Source organism: Xyrauchen texanus, chromosome 1, assembly GCF_025860055.1.
Source record: "Xyrauchen texanus isolate HMW12.3.18 chromosome 1, RBS_HiC_50CHRs, whole genome shotgun sequence".
Lineage (NCBI taxonomy): Eukaryota > Metazoa > Chordata > Actinopteri > Cypriniformes > Catostomidae > Xyrauchen > Xyrauchen texanus.
Genome location: NC_068276.1, coordinates 1,823,974 through 1,846,221, shown reverse-complemented (window position 1 = coordinate 1,846,221; position 22,248 = coordinate 1,823,974). Strand labels below are relative to the sequence as shown.

The 22,248-nt window shown below is 38.3% G+C and overlaps 2 long non-coding RNA genes and 1 pseudogene across 2 annotated transcripts; 1 reads left to right on the top strand and 2 right to left on the bottom strand.

Annotated features, from left to right (window-relative positions):
- On the bottom strand, nucleotides 1-1,628 carry LOC127648805 (uncharacterized). Its single transcript, XR_007971233.1, has 3 exons — nucleotides 1,082-1,628; nucleotides 269-322; nucleotides 1-84 (listed from the first exon to the last, which is right to left on the bottom strand). It is a non-coding gene; the product is annotated as an uncharacterized LOC127648805 (long non-coding RNA).
- A 5,546-nt stretch (nucleotides 1,629-7,174) lies between these two features.
- On the top strand, nucleotides 7,175-8,291 carry LOC127648763 (uncharacterized). The gene is made up of 3 exons (XR_007971218.1): nucleotides 7,175-7,300; nucleotides 7,832-7,972; nucleotides 8,207-8,291. It is a non-coding gene; the product is annotated as an uncharacterized LOC127648763 (long non-coding RNA).
- Nucleotides 8,292-17,322: 9,031 nt separating this feature from the next.
- Nucleotides 17,323-22,248, bottom strand: part of LOC127647906 (receptor-interacting serine/threonine-protein kinase 3-like) — a 35,419-nt pseudogene continuing 30,493 nt past the window's right edge.

The window sequence follows — 22,248 nt, the reverse complement described above, 5'->3', positions numbered from 1 at the left end:
AACATCTGTTATATGTAGAAGATGTGTTGTTTCCATCCAGTTTAGAGTCAGTCTTGTGCATCATGGCTGCTGTTTATGTAGTGGCTAAAGTATAATTAAAAAATGTAATTACATTTAAACAAAGGGGGTTATAAAAATTATTATACACAATATATTGCTCAATTGTTTGCATCCATTAATACAAAATGATACCAAGCAAAAAGATAACACATTTGATTTTATAATGGTTTTTACTCTTGCTGTTGCCAAAAAAACTAAATTGAATTACCTGGAATCATCTGGATGTTTATGCCTGAAGTTCTTCTTCATCTCTACTTTATGCCTGTACAGACACAGAGAAAGGAAAACTAACTTGTTACAGTTTTCCAACAAATTTGAATAGTTCACCCAAAATGTAAATTCTCTCATGAAAGGGTTAGGTTAGGGTTAGGTCAATTCTCAATGTAAATTCAAAATGTAAATTCTCTCCAGATGTGTATAACATTATTTCTTCTGCAGAACACAAATTAAGATTTTTAGAAGAATATTTCAGCTCTGTTGGTCCATGCAATGCAAGTTAATGGTGACCAGAACTTTGAAGTGCAGCATAAACATGATTCATAAGACTCCAGTGGTTTAATCCATGTGTGTCTTGGCAATATGATAAGTGTGATAAGATAAGTTTGGCAATTTGTATTATTTGTGCATATTGCCACCTACAGGTCTGGGCTGGACAAAGGTGGAGATTTACAGTATAAAGTACTTAAATATGAATCTGTTTCTCACCCACACCTATCATATCACTTCTGAATACATGGATTAAACCACTGGAGTTATGTTGATTACTTTTATGTTTCCTTTATGTGCTTTTTCTGAGCTTGAAAGTGTTGGACCCCATTGACCTGCTCTTTATGGACAAAAAACGCATCATATCTCCATCATAAAATCTTCATTTGTGTTATGCAGAAGAAAGGAAGACGTACATATCTGGGATGGCATGAGGGTGAGTAAATGATAAGAGAATATTCATTTTTTGGTTGAACTATTCTGTAAGTTTGCAAATTATTTCTATTTTAAAATTAATCAGTCAATCATGTTCTACCTTTTTTTTGAAGATCCTCATTCATTTGCAGTGCAAGATTGTTCAGATTCATTTTGTACAAAATGTCCAGAGTGACTTTTATAGCACCAGCCTCATGAAACCGTTGAATCATACCATCCACAATATCCCACATTGGTTTGCCCTCTAATTTATTTTTGGGGATTTTGTGGCCATCCACACCTTGAGTTAAATGCCATTTAAATTGATTGAGTTCACTTGATTCCAGATCTTCAAGTGTCTTTAGAAGGACATCAATGACAGCCATTTTGGTTCACTGGAAATAATGTAGTGTAGGCTTAATTTATTTATGTTTTTATTTTCTCTTTCCAAATCCTCTAAATTATATACAGAACACATGAGTCCTGATAATATACTGTTTAGCACATGTATTTGCCACAAAGTTGTTGCAAGAAGAATGTACACTCTAAAAACTCCTGGGTTATTTCTTCAACCCATTTTCTGGGTTATTTGTGTTGGGTTAAAATTATGGGTTATTTTTTCAGAGAGTAACAATTTTCTGGGTTATAGGGTTAATATTTTGACCCAATTCCTGAGTTGTTTGGGTTTCTGGGTTATTTTTCAAAGAGAAACCCATGTTCTGGGTCACCCCTCCCCCAGTTGTTCTGGAATTTTCTCAACAGCCGTTTGAAATAACCGTCACTTCGATCCGCTCGATCCACTTCGCGCCTTCGATCCACTTGCGCTCGATCTTATTCGGTGAAACTCGACTTCGTCGTGCATTAAAGGTAAGCAAGTATTTTCAGTGTTGATGTAATGTTAACTTTTCTGTGTCCATATCCCGTTGCTAAGTTAGTTTAGCACCATTTACCATGGCTTAGTTGCTACTGTACGTTGAGACTAGCATTATGTGGCAACGTTAATTTTGTGGTTGGCATGTAACTGTTAGACTCGGCTATCGCGAAAACATCTAACGTTAACTAGTTTAAAGTCTGTGTAAAGTCAAAATAACTTTTTTGACAACTTTATGTGTCAAAATGGTCGAAATGCTTTTTCACATTTCTGAGAAATACATTTATGACCCATTTAACGTGTTTAGAAGAAAATGACAGCATTCACTTTACACGGCCTTTAAATTCTAGTTTTCATAACATGTGCTGCAAGCGTAAGTTAACGTTACTTATCTCATTGTTATAATACAACGTTACTAATATGGTAAGTACAGTGCAGCTTGTGGCGACATAACTCAATCGTTGAGTTATGTTTAGCAGCTAACGTTAACTTACCAGCTGCGCCGTGCGCGTGCTTAGCACTATTAACTTAACGTTATACATAGCTCTAACGTAACTGGCTGAAGTAAGTTAGTGAGAGTTAAAACCTGTTAACCTTTGCAAGTGGCCCAGCGCGTGTTTTTGTTTAAATAGTTCAAAGTTACTATCAGATCAGATTTAATGTTATTACCGTGACAAACTAACCATCATTAAAATATATATACGACTCAAGTTTCAGTATTTGACTATGACCATTATTGTATTCTGAGAAACTTATTGACAGTCATGTCTTAATTTGTGTCAGGTGTTATGAAATGAAAAAATGAGTCGATACCGTTTAGAAAGAGTTATGAGCGTCAGCCGCTCTCATTCAGGAAAAAAATCCGGTTGCTGTCGTCATGACAGCTTGACAAACAACGTCCTCAGGCTTAGCTCAACGTCCCTCAGGGCTTTTAGAAGGTGTAGGCTAATTAGTAATAATAATGCAGCAGACAAAAGAAAAGAATATTTTATGCTTTTTAGTACAAAGGGTTCATGAACTGCTTCTGTTTCAGTTTGGGTATATGCCATTTCTGTGGATTTTTTTAAAAAGTGGGGTTGCAGCCTAACAGGTTAAAGAAGCAGGTCAAGTCTTCGAATTGTTGCTAACCTCTATATTGATATGTTTTCTCCAGGTCATTTTAAATGGACAGCTTTGTCACTGACAAGTTAACTGAGTGGCGGCTGTCTGAGCTGATTGAGAATTTTAGAGGTGAGCATTTACTCTTACTGCCCTTATATCATCTCTCATAGGCCTTATTCGCAAACACTGGAAGTAGCTAACCATGGCCATATTGTTGACATGACATCTGTCCTGCCCCTAGCCGCACGCAGATTTGAGTTGAGGGAGCTGTAGCCTAATGGCTTCATCTCGTCGGTATCAAGAGAAGATAAGCTTGATTGGTGTGGACCCATATCAAATAGACCCAATAGCCTTAAGTAAAGATCCGTCCTTATTGCCATCCGTAACTTAGCCGGATATTTACAACTATCTCGTTCATACTGTATCCGCATACACATAACACAGTATCATACAAGCACTAATTCCCTACCTAGTATCAATGCCAGACCTATATGTTCATAGGTAACTTAAGCTACGGTAACTACTTACTTCAAATTACTGCATGATACTGATGTCTGATCATGCCTGAAAACTCTCAGTGTAGGTGTACCCCTCCCATGGCCGAAACTGGTATTATGACACCTGTCGGGCCGTGGCTAGTAATTTAGCATGCTAATTCAGGTTGATATCTCTGCAGCACTATAACTTGTCATTTTTTTAATGACATCATCGCCCTTATTTCTTCTCATTCTTTTGATGCGTGTAGCTCATTTTTTGGATATTTTTACCTCATTTCTTACACATGGCACCTTTAAAGGGTTAGTTCACCCAAAAATGGCGAGATGAGACTCACCCTCATCTCGTTCCAAGCCCGTAAGACCTCCTTTCATCATCGGAACAAAGTTTAAGATACTTTAGATTTAGTCCGAGAGCTTTCTGGTCCTCCATATGTACAGTATACTGTCCCTTGTCCAAAAAGGTAATAAAGACATCATCAAAGTAGTCCATGTGACACCAGTGGGTTAGTTAGAATGTTTTGAAGCATCGAAAATACATTTTGATCCAAAAATAAGAAAAACTATGACGTTATTGAGCATTGTATGTCATATTGTTGTCAATCTGCATTCACGACTCCGCAGTGACGCTGGTGACGTAAGACGCTGCTAACGTAAGGCGCTGATGACGTGATATCTGATGCGGCGTCTTACGTAGCATCTTACGTCACCAGCGTCACTGCGAAGTCGTGAATGCAGATTGACAACTATATGACAGACCAGAAAGCTCTCTAACTAAATCTAAAGTATCTTAAACTATGTTCGAAGATGAAAGGAGGTCTTACGTGCTTGGAACGACATGAGGGTGAGTCATTAATGACATTAATTTCATTTTTGGGTGAACTAACACTTTAAAAGTGATTATTTGTTAGCTTGATAATCAAAGATTATCTGGTGAGTGGTTCACAATTGTCTTGACTTGGCCATTAAATACTCATGTTGTCTTGTTTTCTGTCTTTCAGATGAAGACATAGATGAGGAAGCATTTCTTCTTTTAGATGAAGACACTATAAAAAATCTTGTCCATAAAGTTGGCCCCAGGCTTAAATTCCTGAGTCTCTTCAGAGAATTTGTAAGTTACCTCCACTAGAGCTAAGGGCTTTCATCACCGCTGATCAACAGGCCGATGGCGTATACATGCTTTAAGTGCAAAAGGCTAATCCCTGGTGATATCAAGACTTTCTTATCACATTTACGCACAGTTCACAATGTAAATAGTTCAACAACATATTTTCAGTGTTGTGAAAGCAGTTGTAACAGAACATTTTCCTTCATTCGTTCTTATCGAAGGCACCTACATAGGGAACACGAAGAGAACCTGGCCCTGGCCCAGCCTGCCAATGTATTGCATCAGTCTGCTAATGTTTTTAATGTTGATGAAGATGATAATCAAGATCAAGTTGAAGGTGTACAAGCAGAGCAGTTAGACGATGCTTGGGATGAATTGGAGCAAGAGGGAATTACAGACAGAGTAGCCCTTTTCTAGCTCATCTAAGATCCAGGTCTTCCCAGACATTTACTAACATAAACTATGTGGTTAAACACACCTCAAGTTTAATTGGTGACATTGTGAACAGACTAAAAACCAAGACAATGTCACTGTTTAGTCAGTTAGGTCATGATCAGAGCCCACAGGTAGAAGAGCTCCGACAGGAGTTTTCAGACGCTAGCCGAGCCTTTCAAAGGACTGGAGACAGACTACAAACAGATAAAGTATTTCACAAACTCTGGAAACTTCATTCAGCCAGTTGAGGAAGTTTTACCAAGCGTCTCTTATGTTCAGCAGAGGGATTCAGTCACTGGCAGTGTCCGACAAGTTGCTGTGCCTGATACCTATCAGCGTATTCAGCTCAAGCCTCTTCTAGTCAAGATACTGGAACTTCCTGGCATTTTACACGCAATGATGGAATGGCAAAGGAAAAAGAGGGATTTTCTACATGATGTGTTTGACGGTGAATTTTGTAAATCACATCCACTCTTTTCGAAAGAGGTGTCTGTGCCATTGTTGTTGTACAATGATGATTGTGAAACCGTTAATCCTCTTGGGTCCAAGACTGTAGTTCACAAGTTAGGATTTATATATTTCATCCTGAAGAGTTTGCCACCAGATCTCCTGTCCAATTTACAGTCACACTTCCTGCTAGCAGTTTATAAATCGGACGATGCAAAGACTTACGGCATTGATGCAGTGTTGCGCCCAATCGTGGATGAATTAAAGTGTCTCGAGAAGGATGGTATCACTGTTAACACCTGTGACTTTCAAGGAGTAGTGAAATTCACAGTTGTCCAGGTAGTCGGGGACAATTTGGGTTTAAATGCTATTCTTGGGTATACTGAGAGTTTCAGTGGAAACCATGTGTGTCGGCTGTGTAGAGTACACAGAGATGTCTTGAGAGTACAGACACAGGAAGATCTTGCCCTTTTGCGTGATCCCAATACTCACAGGGCAGATTTGGAGACAGACAACCCCTCTAAGACGGGCCTTAAAAGGGACAGTGCCCTAAACAGCCTGTCTTTCTACCACGTGACAGACAATGTAGCTGTGGATGTAATGCATGACATTCTGGAAGGTGTAGGGGCATACGAAGTCAAGCTTGTATTAAAATCATTAATTGAGCAAAAGCACATGTCACTAGATAAGATTAACTACCGCATTACAAGCTTTGATTATGGCTTTTCTGATGTGGGAAACAAGCCATCGATAATAAGCAAGAGTGATCTCAAGAATATTGACAGCCCTCTGCGACAGTCTGCAGCTCAGATGTGGTGCCTACTTCGTTTACTGCCTTTAATGATAGGTGACCTGATCCCCACTGATTCCAAGGAATGGGAGCTTCTCCTACTTTTACTCATGTCCATGGAGATCATCTTCTCACCATCTGTTACTCTTGCAGCAACACGCTACCTGAGCAAAATCATTGAAGACCACCACTCTCTTTTCTTGGAGCTCTATCCTCATTTACATCTAGCGTCCAAAACATCATTTCATGCTCCATTATCCAAAGGTGTTTAAAAACTCGGACCCTTGATACACCTTTGGTCAATGCGTTTTGAAGGCAAACATGGGTTCTTCAAACGTGTCAGTCATGTCACCTGCAACTTCCGAAACATCTGTAAAACAATGGCATACAGACACCAGATTATGCAGTGCTACAGTTTCATGAGTGGGTCTTTGTTAAGTCACAACACAGAAATTGGACCTGGATCCACAACATTTTTAGCCAACCTCGAAGGCTATAAAGAGATCCAAAGTGGTCTGATAGGGCTCCCACTTTTCACAGAGCTGTACGTACCGGCCAGGGTCACGGTCAAGGGTACCACTTATAGATCAGGCATGATAGTGTTTATGTCCTATGACAAAGATGGGGACCCTCAGTTTGGGCTTATAAAAACCATTTTGGTTCTTGAGCAAATGGGCAACTTGAGAATAAAGCTTGTTGTGCAGAAGTGGGAAACACTGGGGTTTGAAAAACATCTTTTTGCGTACAGTGTGATCCCCACTAAGGATTTTTTAGCTATTGATGTGGAAGAGCTACTTGATCATCATCCATTACATGCAGTCAAGTCATACAGAGAACATGATGACACTTCTTACATCTCTCTGCGCTACAGACTTTTTAGACTGCAGTTAAGCATGTGAACAGCCACTGCCACTGTTGACACGGCTTTGTTGGCGTGAGAACACACCAACCAAATTAAGTTAGTCTTAAGTAATTCTGCCTCATTGGAAGATGATCAGTATCACCCCAATCACTCAATGAATGACAAATATTTAAACAACTTGGAGGGGACACTACTTGAACTACTGAGATTGGATAAATTGGACTAAGTAAAAGTGAGTTTTTAATTTTTTTATTATATATATATATTTTTTAACTAAACACTATACACAACCCTATGACACTCACCTTGATCTATGATGCACTGGTCACTTAAAGGTGCTATCAGTGATGTCACACTTTTTTTTCACATACGCTAAACATCTCACTATCCGCTAGCTGCCTGTCCCCTGAACAACACTGTACAGAAATGCGGTCTCTGCAGACAGCCACAAACGCAGCAAAAACAAACTGAGCAACAAACAGAGCATCCCGTATCACGAAACAGCCATAACCGACAAGAATGATGTGGGGTGGGGTTTGGGGGGTTATTGCGTGGATGAGGAGGAGGGAGGGTCTAGCTAGCCTCCATTTTGTTTGATAATAATTCAAACATTAACAAGAGGTTACACCAACCGGGATAGCTGATAGCGCCTTTAAGACAAGAGTGTACTGCTGACAAAGTAATATTTTTTTTATTTGTGCCTGTACACAGGTAGCCAAACCCATTGGATCTTAAAATATGACTTATATTTTATTTTCTGCAGAAGGGTTCTAATGCTCCGGCAGCTGCTGCGTCACCTCAACCTTCGACTTCTAATGAATCCAGAAGCCATGATGCTGACCTCATATGCCCCCTGGAAGAATCGGCAAATCAGATGTTGGTGTTAGAAGCAGTTCCACCACTTGTAAGTGTTTTTTTTTTCTCTGTTTAAACTTTGGCTCTCACAATAGCTATTGTTCTGGGTAAAGGAAAATATTTTTTTAGTACTTGTTCACCTTTTCCTTTTACTAATATTTGACTATGAAACTTCAGGTCAGGATATCAAATATTCACATTTATGTCCAAAATTGGTATCCCAGGGTTAAATTGGTAAATTGCAATGATTCACCTCAACAACTATTCTTGTCATTTATTTTAGGATATCCGACAGGTTCTTTCTGCAGTGTCCAGTGGCAGAGAAATAATAAATAATCTTCAAGACACTGGAGTCATCAATAGAAAACAAAGGATCACTCTGACACAAATTCTGGTGTCTTTTTTTGATTGAGAGGTTTGGACAGAGGTATGTTAAATATAGGATACATTTGATATAACTTAAAGAGGCCCTACTATGCTCATTTCAGTGGCTTTTAGTATGGTATTGGACCTCAGTGGAGCACATATGAAAGTTTAGATCAACAAAAAACTATGTTACTATTGCATACAAGCTGGCTATGTATTCTTCCATTCTGGTTTTTTCCTGCTTTGCTCTCAGATCTAGTGCTTCGCCCTCCCCTTAGGCTGCTGCTTCCGCTGCATGCTGCAGCCCAGGGGAGGTGGGAGAGACGCTTCTGCTCACATTCAAGGAAGTTGTCAAACCCAGTAAATGAAAAGTACAGAAATTGGCTTGTTTACTATTAAAAATGTCGACTTCATCCATACAACAGTACGTCTTGAAACCGGAAAACTGACCCAGACAACAAAACACACAGCCTGAAACTGAGTCTTAGCAGGTCCTCCAGAATAAGGATCCAACATTTTAAACATATTTATAAGTCTGAAAAACTGGAAAAGCACAATAGGTCTCCTTTAAAGCTAGGCAACAGACTTAAACATAGGTTTTGTTTTCAGGTTCTCTGTCGATGATTGCAAAAGTATTAGGTTGAGTATTTGAAATTCAATGTCTCTGATATTTTCAGATTATCTTACTTCTGGATATATTTAAATATCTGGAAATGTAAATGTATAGGCTGTACATTTGTGTGTCACTTGTTTATTTACTGAAAGTGTTTTTTTTATATATATTTACAGGCCATCCACAAGCATAAAACAGGCCCTGGCGCTATCATTGGTGCAGACATTCCCGGCCCTGAATGATAATTCAGACAGTGGCTATGTGAGTTTTATTATCTTGGTTCATGGAAATTGATGCTGATTAAAAACTTAAAAACGTTTCTTTTTTCTTTTTCTTACAAAGATGTGAATGTACTTAATAAGCAATGGTGTCTAATGAGATGAAGGGGTCATGCAAGACAATACATTTGAATGTGTATAATTTTCTTTCATTTTCGTTTTAACACTTGTTTCTCTTAATTGGTGTGTTATCTCTATTGCAAAACTTTGTAAAAGATTAAAAAGGTCCTTCTTGGATAATGAAAATTCTTTTTTCCCCCAGGACATATGGTACACAAAAGCCAGGAAGCTAATCAAGGATGGAGGAGTGATACACTACCCAGCCACGGGCTTCTTAGAAGAAAGACTAAGGAATGTCAGAAAGAGGTCAAACCGTGGGTCCACCCAACAAATGCCTGAAGCCAGCCAGTCACGAAGGGCATACATACCAGGTGACACAGGCTCACAAAAGTCTTTTATTTACATTATCAATGACAGAAAATGTATGGCGTTGAAGGAGTGGAAGGATTAGATTTGCATGTTTGTCTCTGTTGTTTGTTTCTTGAATTTGGCAGAAAAAGTGAAAATAGCTGACGCCACAACAACAGGCACTTTGCATTTTTTGACACTTCCCCCTTATGCGTATTGAAAACGTTTTCAAATTTGTCAGTATTGAACTTGTGCCAATACCATGTATCAGTTTAACAGTGAAAACTTTCATAAGCCGCATTCAGACAGGGACAGAGAAGCCGGTAACCGTGGTAGAGGAGTTCGGTGGGTGGGGGGTGTAGGTGGGTTGCCGGAGCTTGCTCACTGTTATGTCTCTATCTCTCTAATCATTGGACACAAATCAAATTAAACTTCTTTGTGTCATTATTTTGCGGAGTAAATTGCGAGTCAGACTCAGATTTAGAAAGCTAGTACATGAAATAAACAAAGTCAGAACACACACAGGTAGATTATCAAAGTTTAGTCCGTGAATCAACCTGGATATTCTCTGTATCAGAGACATTTCAGGCTGTCTGTGGAGGTTTGATCGATCTGAGTGTCTGAAAGGCAGCTGGAGCATGACGTGGGGCTCCGGTTTCCCAAAAGTTGAATCTGGCTCAATGTCTCTTGTCGGATGCCAGTGGCATTTTTTTGCGGCAACCCCTGCGGCTGCAGGCGTGGAAATGCACGACCCTCATTGAAATTAATTGAAAAAAAGCGGCTTCCTGTCCCTATCTGAATGCAGTTTTACAGGAATAAAACTCATAAACTTATTTGTAATCTCTTTTGTTTCTCTGAAGAATCAACCGTTCCAGAAGAAAGAGCCTTCCAACAGAAGGAATGGCTGAAACACAATTCAGAGCCTTTCACTCAAGTGCAGTCCTACATGAAGGACACAGTGTTATCCAGAGCCAACTGGATCCGGGGTAATAGCTCCAAGGACATACTGGAAATCCTCACAGAGTACCCTCATCTCACCAGTCCGGGCATGGTATGGTTCCACTGGAACATATATCAGCAATACCTTATTTACATTTTGTATCAAAGGAGCGGATATCAAATTTTTTCCTTTGTTTCCTGTGTTTATTTTTAGATTTTGCAGGACTTCCTGGTGCTGCATAGTGAGGCTGCACCTAAATTATTTGAGACCTGGCTCCCTGAATATGCCGAAAAGGTCCTGTACTTGGCCAAACAGGAAAATAAACTCCCTTCAGTTACTGTTGAGGACATGACACTGGGTAAGTTAAAACGGACCTTTTGTGTTCTATGGCAAGGCTCCTGGGATTCCTTTCCTTTTGGTCACATTTAGGGCTGCATCTAATCGATTATTTTTGTTGTTGATTAATCTATCGATTATTTCTTGATTAGTCGACTAATCTAACGATTATTTTTCTGATTAATCTAATGCATATTTTTGTACTTTTAATAAGTACAACTTCTACATTAATATTTCAAACTTTTATTAATTCATTTTTCTGATTTTTTTTTTTGTATCTGTCCCTATTCAAATAAAAATAAATAAATAAATACACTAGATTACAGCCTAGGCTACTGTTAATATGTAAATATAACGTTATTGTTTGTTTTTAAACTCTACATTAGAGACATGCGCGGGACGGATTTCTCCTTAATAATTTCTAAAAAGCGGACATCTCTGTTATTATCAATGAAACTGACTGCACAATGAATCTTTCATTATATCGATTTGCCAGTATGCAGAATTCAGCACTGAACAAAAAGTCCATTTTGAGCGGTGAGGAGATTCCATCTTAAATGCTTCTGATTGGCCATTGCGTTCAAGAAATAAACACATATGTCTGTGATTGGCTACATTATTAAGCGCTGCAAACATGTTATACATAGAAACGATTTACAGGCCAGGGTCTATCTATTTTGTTTTAGTTGTTCTTGCTGCTTTTGTGCAACAGATGAATGACAATTTATTTGTTTTGAGATGTTCAATTTATAGATTTCTATTTTGCGGGAGTCCCGTGAATCGTTTTATTCTCCACGTAACCAGCACACGCACGAGTGCATTACCGCCAGCGCCGCACTTCGGCCATCAGATCCCGCCGCACTCTGTTGTGTTGGGTCCAGCGGAGTGCATGTCTCTAGTCTACATGTGCATACACAACTTTTAAAAACGGGCAATTTAAATGCACTGAAGGCTTCGTTGACAGATTTAAGTTGAAGTTATAAATGAAAGTCCATTTTATTGTCGCCGAATGGGCCAATAAATTACATCTGCACCGTTAGCAATTAACACTATTAACTAGCACACAAGCTGTAATAGCTGAAAAAAGAAGGTATGACCGCAACAACAACTCCAAAAACTCACTGTAATAAAGCCTACTACTTACCCAGCTGGCTCGTCGTTTGAGTTCGCAGAGTCACAGGATGTTTCCTTTTAAGATGCTTGTTCATAGCAGTTGTGCTGCCATGGTATGACATTTCCGCTTTGCATAGTGAACAAAGCACCTTTCTGTTCGGCTGTAGTTTAAAGTATTCCCATACTTTGGATGATCGTGGTCTGGCTTTATGTGATAAAGCCAGATTGTCATTTTCACCATGAGCTGGAGCAGAAGCCGCCATTACTCGATATTTAAGCGTAAATAATGAATGTGGCGTCGGCGCATTTCATTCGTGTCGAAGTATTTTCATAGTCGGCGTGTCGATGGCGTCGGCGCGTCGTTGCGACCCTAGTCACATTTGTCTGTATGTTGAGACACAAATATCTGTTCATTTACATATTTCTATACAGTCATTTTATTTTCCACACACATACTGATACCTAGAATATTGTTAAAGTAACCCTAAGGAGCTTTTTCCTCTGCGGTACGCCCTACAGGTTGGAAGCGGAATTGTCTCATTAGAACTATAGAAGCGCGACCCGATCTGGCAAACTTGCATAGTGTGGATATAGCAGTTAAAAGGACCCCAAGGCGAAATCCAGAAGTGCCTTTCACCCTGTTACGACTTGATGAACCACTGAAACGATTTTATAAACATTATTTGAAGGTAAAAAATCCTACTTAGTGTTGCTTTAACCTACAGATGCCAAAGGGAACTAGCCCTTACACTGCTACCCACCATGGTACCACAGGCCGTCTACAGAGTTGGGAAGAAGAGTATCCGGCACTCCACTGAAGAGTCACGGACAGCGTTCATACACCAAATGCCTGTAAGTACAATGGATCAGTTTCTCAGCACCACTCTGAGAGACAATATTCTTAATTCTAACTATCACGGTACAGGTGAAAGAAGGCAATCCAAGTGACATGTTTCATGTGAAAGCTAAAGGGTGAATCCTGATTTAAAAAAACAACTTCAAGGTTCTTCACAGTTGTATTTCAGTTTTGGGCAATGCCATCCAAGGTTAGCCTGGGTTTCCCCATGCTGACTTGCGCGCAGCCCAATTTTATTCACGCTGCTAGGCAGCCTGGATACCATGGACCAGATTTTCCCCTCAAAAGGAACCAATCACAGAGCGGGGAGGGAGCAGCAAGGCGGCGGCGATGTCTATGCGACACACCGAAGCAGTTTGTTTATGTCTGTAGAGTGTCCATATATACCTTCTACCCTCATGTTTGTCTTGCACAAGCGGCAATAGTCGCTGAACGCCATCGTGTACACATAAATCTCTGACCCATCATCTTCTTCCTCGTCGAATTTCTGTCGCTCTACATACATCATCTGGTATAATTGAAGCGATTGGCTATGAGCCACGTACAGGCGCATTTGATAGACATTCAGTAGGCCTAATAAGCGGCTCTGGGCATTAAGTAAACCACGCCTCAAATACAAGAAAATGACCATGTGGTTTCCAGACCATGTCTCATTGAGACAAGGTCTGGCGTTAACCAGGCTAATCCAAGGTAGAAATCTGACTAGAAAGTGGTAAAAGAGATTACGTTTTATTACTCAGTGGTTCTCAACCCACATTTTCTTGTACACATTCATGACCCACTCAAAATGAACACACCAATTAAGAACCACAGCTCATTTGACTTCCTTGTACAGTTAGTTTTAGCATTATAACACAAACTGGTAGTCTGCTTACAATTCACCTTCTACACAATATTCACTTTCTTTTATCTATATTTCTGTCTCTGTCTGTTTTAGGTTGGAACAAATATGGTGGAATACCTCCAGCAATCACAGCCATTCCCCTCTGTTCTGGGCTGGGAGATCCCCAGCAATGTGCATCTCAGGCATTTGTGATATTAGCTGGTCAAGCACTCCCTCAGAGCACACTGCTTGGAGCAGTTGACGTGTGCTTCAAGGCATTTTATGTTCTTGATATCAACTACCCTAAGCAGTGTGCTCCCGCATGGGAATTTCTGCAGCAAGTTGTGTATCAGATTGAGGGATCTGAATCAAAACCCGTCAAATTCCTTAAGACTTCCTTGCTTAATTGCAGGACTGTTTAATTGTTTTAAACTGCATGAAGTGACACATCCAATGTGTAAAGACTTAAAGCCTTCTTAAGGCTTTTGCATGGACTGTTTAATTGTTGTCATTTAATGCAGTTTACAACTAATGTTTAAAGACTTAAAGCCTTCTAAAGGCTTTAAACTGGATTGAACTTAAAGTTTAATCCGGTTATTTTGTTGAATGTTTCAGAGTTGTTTATTTTTCTATTTTTCTGCATTAAATGACAACTAATGTTTAAAGACTTAAAGCCTTCTTAAGGCTTTTGCATGGACTGTTTAATTGTTGTCATTTAATGCAGTTTACAACTAATGTTTAAAGACTTAAAGCCTTCTAAAGGCTTTAAACTGGATTGAACTTAAAGTTTAATCCGGTTATTTTGTTGAATGTTTCAGAGTTGTTTATTTTTCTATTTTTCTGCATTAAATGACAACTAATGTTTAAAGACTTAAAGCCTTCTTAAGGCTTTTGCATGAACTGTTTAATTGTTGTAAACTGCATTAAATGACACAACCGATGTTTAAAGACTTAAAGCCTTCTAAAGGCTTTAAACTGGATTGAACTTAGTTTAATCCGGTTATTTTGTTGAATGTTTCAGAGTTGTTTATTTTTCTATTTTTTCTTATCATTATTACAGTCTGACCTAAAATAAATAGGAAAATAAAGTATGTCCAAGTGTGTGTGTGTTTTTTTAAATATAAACAATTTAATTTAATGCAATAAAATGTAAAAGTGCTTGAAGTGTGTAATATAATGTAAAACAAAGTTTTATTTGCTGAAATAAGGCATCTTTGCATAGTAACCCAAGTTAGGTTATTTTTGACCCAACTCCTGGGTTAAAAGGGACCAACTAATTTCTGGGTTATTTAAACCCAGATATTTGGGTTGTTCTTTCGACCCAGAAATTGGGTTATATTTAACTACAATGTTGGGTTTTTTTAACCCAACATTTGGGTCAGATATTTAACCCAGAAGTTGGGTCAAAAAGAATAACCCAATTTTCTGGGTTGAAATAACCCAGAAATTAGTTGGTCCCTTTTTAACCCAGGAGTTGGGTCAAAAATAACCCATTATAGGTTATTTTTGACCCAGGAGTTTTTAGTGTGTAAATATCCAATAGGCACTTCTGTTAATACAGACGATATGGTTCAATTTCAAGAAGTTTAATTTCAATTACTTGTCTGAAATTATTGCTAAGCAAAGTTTGCTAAATCAAATCAGGGCATACGTTCAGAACAAATAAATCATGAATTGAAGTAGAGCAAAAAAATACAATAAAATAAAATTTTTATATATATATATATTCGTTTTTGCATTTAATAGCACTTACCTTTGGGTCAAAACAACAACAACAACAACAAAATCTTTGTGTTGGGCAGTTTTTTTAAAATCCAGACCAATTAACGATTTGCCGTGAAAATGCCTGCACAGAAAGAATAGTAAATGAAAGTAAACAGCCTTTTCAGTAAGATACTGTGGCAGGGCAGCTAGAGGACGGGACCGGGTGTGTAGGATCTCGACCCGGCCACGCCCTCCGCCCTGCCACAGATAGGTAATATGTACCTTTTGTTCTTCTTTCATACTCCCACTCATTTCTGAAGAAATTTCCTGATAGTTGTTTCTGAGAACAATCCCTTCACACCATGCTGGAATGTTCAATTTCAAGATTACATTACGCAACACTGATAGGGTTAGCAAAAACAAGATCTTAATTTCAGCCCTAACTAACTTCACAAATAATCACCAATCAAATTCAAACGTTCTCTTGAGATGGCACATAAAACCACACGCTAACTCTGGAAATCAGCGTTTATGGTCTGAATGTTTTTTTTTTACCTAAAGTCTCCAAAGCACTCACAGTGTTCTTCTTCCTTCTTCACTCAGTGATAGAAAGAAGGTTAAAACAGCTGATCAACGGTACTGTTTGTGAACATTTGAACACCGTCCACGCCGCTGTCCTGGCAAGCATGTAAAACATTAACAAATGACATCCCTTTACTATACTATGGTATTCCAATAAAAATTACTATCCACAAAAAAAATTAAATAAATAAAAATCTTACATTAGGTGCACACTTATGAGACGATACTCACCTGCGAAGACCCGCCCTGTTCTGAAATTGTTAAGGTAAATCAGAAGAGAATACAAGGAATAAATCGTTTAATATGAGACGCCTGAATAGCAAACTTTTCGTGAAACAAGAAAGGCAAAAATAAAATTTTTGTTATATAATAAACAAGTAGACTGATTTTGGTAGCATTAAAAATTATTCCATTCAAGTTGTATGAACATGCACCTTTGAAGTTGTAGCATCTGTACGCACGGTGGGACACAAAACAAGCATGCACAGAGATGACTGAAGTGAAACATTTTCATTTATTCATCAGATTTATTCCTTGAACACGTTCATCTCAAGTTGAGTCTGGCATTGTTGATGGGCACCGCACATGCTAGCACATATGATGCAGGTTCAAGTGTTGGATTTTGCTGCTTTAGGTAAGACAGAAGTTATTCTTCATTACTCATATTGGCTGCCATGTTGATGGAAAAACAAGTCATGCATATTCATGTTATTGATTATTTATTATAAATATGATGTGAAGAACTGCTTTCTAAATATCTGTTTGTTTAATATGTTGTTTTGACATGAGTGATGTACAGTAGCTAGCATGACCTGTAATGTCTCTTGTTTGCAATGCATGGCTTATTTCAACCTTGACAGTCACTTTTCACTCTTATTGTATTGCAAAAAAATAAATATCCTGTAAACTTTTTTTAAATCACCTTTATATTTATATTCATTAAACCTGACATGTACTTCAACGAATAACTTGGCTAATACTAGTGGATCTTTGCTTAATAACTAACTGCCCAAAAACATTAAAATAAAAAATGTATTCTCCGCCATATCTTCCTGATTGCTGACAATTGGCCTCATTCATGATACACGAGCAGAATAAATTCCTGTGTAAATCATAAAAACAGTCTCGCGTACGTTTTAGTAAGAAATCTGATTGAAACGCGTTTCCGCAGTTCCCCGTCTATTGCTCACTCGACGTTGCGTCAAATGAAGTGACACAAGGGGTCTTCATGGGACACCAAATGTACCTCTGAACCTGAGAAAAGGCCAATGTCAAGTTGGCAGACAAAATGTGCATGCATACTCTGTAAGTAAACATCACAAAAATATCAAGCTCCAGGCATGTTCAAGTAAGTACAAGTATAATTAATTATGTGTTTGTTTAAATATTGTTTAATTTGATAAAAACAATTGAGGGTAAAACACATTCACATAAGACAAGTTTTCATACACTTGGATAGTTTTCAGTGGCACCTCCTTTTAAATGCTTAACATTCCACAAACTTCAACAACAAATATTCTCATAATACTTTACTGGAGATTTTACCCATTCCTCCTGACAGAACTGCTCAGACTTGCTTTTTCAGTTCAGTTCACAAATGTTCATTCAGTCAGAGCTCTGTAACTTTGTAGCATTGATTTGTTTTTTACACAAGTTGCTTCTCTAGATTCATTGCAAGTTCATTCATATTCATTTTCTTCAGAATACATATCATAACTGATACTGCATCAGAAGAGCCGTACTGTTGAATCATGATGCTCACCAGCTCCTCTAATGATGTTTTCTCCAGTTTACCTCTTGGGACTGGTGGAAAGTCATTCCCCTTCTGACTGAGATGCCATTTAAACCCTTTTACGTCTGCTGTTCTCAGCTCTTCCAGGAAATATAAGAGTAGATCACTATGTGTTTTACCTCCTTCTGTGTAAAAAGCTAAAGAAAATGATTGGTGATTAAAGTGTACCCTTCAGTGTATAGTGACAACACAAAAAGCACCACATATTTCAGCTATGCAAATGTGATCTACAGTATATCCCTATATTCATGAGATGTTTAAAGATTTAAATATATATTGAGAGACTGAAAATGCTGCCATTGAAGCTAAATGTAGCAAATGTTTTGCATGAAGCATTTGACAGATGCTTTTATCCAAAGCAACTTCCTGTACAGTGCATTAAAATTATACATTTGATAAGTTTGTGTGTTTACTGGGAATTAAATCCATGATCTTGATGTTACTACTGCCGCATACCAGCTCCATATAAACAGCACATTAATAATAATAACAATAAAATATAGTTTTTAGACAGGAAATCACTTTAAAACTATCATGAAAGAAGTCCATGATTCATGCATTATATTCCAAGTATTCTTTTTGAGTCTGGATCAGTCAGATTTGTGAATTATTATCCAAGGCTTATCTTGTTTAAAGTTCTGTCTGTTTATTGGTTAACTTGTTTGTCTTGTTCTCCCATGTCATGTGTTTAAGCCTCATGTTTGACATTAAAGTATTGCATGTTAATGTACCTTGTTTGCTAAGTCTAGTTTAAGTCAAGTTTATGTTCATGTTAATAGTTAGGGTTTTGAATTTCAGTAAATAAACTGCACTTGGGTTCTTCATCTTCAAGTCTTCATCATTGTCAGCACACCTATCAAGGTCAGCCACTGCCAATCCCCCACCCTGAAACAGCTACAGTACACACTCACTTTTATTTTATATAAAACAAATAAACTTGCAGCTGTTTGTCAATAAATGTGTATCAGTAATGATTGCATTTGGTACTTTAGTACAAATTGCAACCATGGGGCCGTGCGTGTCTGGCATCTTTGGTCGGTTTTACGTCACTTTCTTTTTGCAATCTTGTCACCTCTTTTGTGCATAAGATATCAGCACAAACGGAACGATGCCTGCAACTGCTTCAGTTCAATAAAGAGTGAAAATATGCAGCCTATCTCTGAATGAGGCAAATAATTTAAATATTGTATTCAGTGTATGTGATAGCTAGTAACATAAATCAACAAACAAGTCTATATACTATATACAAAGGTTTTTATTTCTCCATGAGTGTGTTATTCATTAACATTAAGATCATATCTTTCTTCATTTTCATTTTAAAGGTTGTGATATCTCGATGCTGGGAAACCAAATCCTGAGTGAGCTAGCAGCAACCAATCGACGAGATTGAATAACTGTACTATTATTATTATTAGTTTTAGGACATATGCTAAACAGTTAATTTCCTACACTTGTATATAAAAAAAAAAAAAATAAATAAATAAAAATAAAAATAAAAAAAATAAAAGGTCTGTTCATTAAAGTGTAAATGATTAATCAGGGATGGAGTGGGACAAAATAAATCTGCCAGAAGTGGGCAATGTTGACACCAGAAATGTTTATAATGTTGCCCAAATGAAAATGTTATAATTATGTTAGATACATAAATACAAAACAAAACTAAATAAATATTTTAGGTTATAGTATTTTCACTGATTATATATGTATATTCATTTCCAAAATACATTTTTAATGGTAGTGTATGCTTATCCCGTAAAATAATATTAGCCATAGTATACATTTACTGGTGAAATCATATTTGGCATTATCCTTAGCATTATTATACATTATATTCAGCTATATATAGTTTAATATAGCACAATAATTTGTAAACGCAGTGCTGATTCACTCTTACACTGAAAAGACTCATCCCGTTGCTGTTTGTATTACATGCGCTTGCAGGATGAGGAGAGAAACCATGTAAAACACATAAAAAACTGGCACACTTTGACCTCTGAGACATCAGTGTGATATCCATGAGCACTGCACAACTGATTACATTGAAACTGAAATCAAGATATTCTGCACGATAACTAACCGCAAAACACAGTTTAATCAAAATGATTGCACCTTTCTCCTTTGCGATCAGTTTGATTGATGTGGATGTCCGCACTCGTTTAACTCGCTTGTGGTAAAGACAGTCAGTTTTGAGAAATACATGGAAATTTGAATTCATAACATGCATACATTATGAAATATAGAAAATAGCGGTAAAATGTAAGTTATGTGCAGAAGAGAAACAACTCTGTGAATGCACCTGATGCAGCAAACCCCCCACATTAGTTTGGATGGAGTCTCTCGTTTGGTTGGTGACACTATTTCCTGTATATTATTCCTGTTGCTGCTAGCTCTCATATTTGTAGACTGCTAACCTGCTTAGGATTGCTTATCTTTTTATTTTTAGTGTTTAATCTTTAATCTCTCCTTTTTTACTTTTTGACAAGCATTGTTTTTTCCACGATTCAACTAAGTGCATTTTACCACGCACACCCGCCTTTCCATTTTTAGCACAATAAAAAGGCATGCTTTTAAACAGATCATTGTATCAATCTCAAACCACAGGTGATCAGGAACCACCTTAACAACAAAAACAACTAGAATGTACATTTCCTGAAGAAAATGTGAGTGGTGCTTGCCGTGGCAAAACTCGTCAAATAGCATGTTATAACTTGAAAAGAACAAAAATTATGGTCATAAATAAATCAACCCAGAAGTTTGTATGATTTTCTGGTGCAGAAATATGTGATTTGTTACTCGGTTGCTAGGGTAACCCCATCTGGTTGCTAGGCAGTTACCATAGTGATACTAATGAAGTCTCCTTGCCATCCTGATTGAAATAAGTCAACCCGGAAGTCTCTACGTTTTTGTGATGCAGAGATATATGATTTGTTACTCGGTTGCTAGGGTAACCCCATCTGGTTGCTAGGCAGTTACCATAGTGATACTAATCAAGTCTCCTTGCCATCCTGATTGAAATAAGTCAACCCGGAAGTCTCTACGTTTTTCTGATGCAGAGATATGTGATTTGTTACTCTGTTGCTAGGGTAACCCCATGTGGTTGCTAGGCAGTTACCATAGTGATACTTATGAAGTCTCCTTGCCATCCTGATTGAAATAAATCAAGCCAGAAATCTCTCTGATTTTCTGGTGCAGAGATATAGTTACTGCTAAACGGTTGCTATGGTACTCTGTTTAGTTGCTAGGGAGTGGCTTGGCAGCTGCCAATCATGAATCTCCAAAGGCTGCTTGTCAGTATGAATGATATAAACCAACTCCCATGCCTCTGTGACATTCAGAATGGAAGATAACCCTCTATGGATTTTGGTTGCTAAGGTGCTTGACAATGGTTGCTAGGGAGGGGCTAGGAAGTGTTGAGGTGATTCATGATTGGCTGTTTGCTGTCCCGAGTCAAACGAGACCACACTTGTGTTTCTATGACACTTCTATCCGGAGATATCCCTTTGATCTGTTTCAATAGAAGTCTATGGGACTTGTTGCTAAGGTGCTCTAAATGGTTGCTAGGGCGTGGCTTGATAGCTTCACAATGATCCTGAGAGACTGATTGGTCGTCTGAGTAAAATGAGCCCACCCCCTCGTCTCTATGACACTGTGATCCAGAGCTATGTTCAATACAAAATCCCTATGCAATTTCATTTCATGGGCCATCCTACACCATTGTAAGTCAATGGGGGCAACTTTGGGCAGCTCCTGCCCCCCAGGGGTGCAACTTTTACCCCATATTGAGGTATGGTCTTACAGAGCCTGCCAGCCTCTTCAAATGTGGCAAATCACACGTTTCTGCAAAATCCTCGCTTGGAGCTGTGACGCGTCAAAGTTTGTCGCAATGTTAAGTCTATGGGATTTTTCGGCCGCTTTTTTGCCCCTGGGGCAAACACCGTACCCCCGTTCGCTTATAAAAGTCATAGCACACGTGTCCTCAATAGGCCGTGCGATTTGACACCTCATTCGTGGGTCTAAGCCAAACGGTGCGGGACGAGTTAGGTGCCGAAGTTTTGTACGGAGATATAAAAATAAAAATAACTAGATAGGTACATTTCCTGAAGAAAATGTGAGTGGTGCTTGCCGTGGCAAAACTCGTCAAACAGCATGTTGTAACTGGAAAAGAACAAAAATTATGGTCATAAATAAACCAACCCAGAAGTCTGTACGATTTTCTGGTGCAGAAATATGTGATTTGTTACTCGGTTGCTAGGGGAAGCCCGTGTGGTTGCTATGCAGTTACCAAGGTAATACAATACATGGCTCCTTTCCATCCTGAGTGAAATAAGTCAACCCGGAAGTCTGTAGTGTTTTCTGGTGCAGAGATATGTGATTTGTTACTCGGTTGCTAGGGTAACCCCATCTGGTTGCTAGGCAGTTAGCATAGTGATACTAATGAAGTGTCCTTGCCATCCTGATTGAAATAAGTCAACCCGAAGTCTCTATGTTTTTCTGATGCAGAGATATGTGATTTG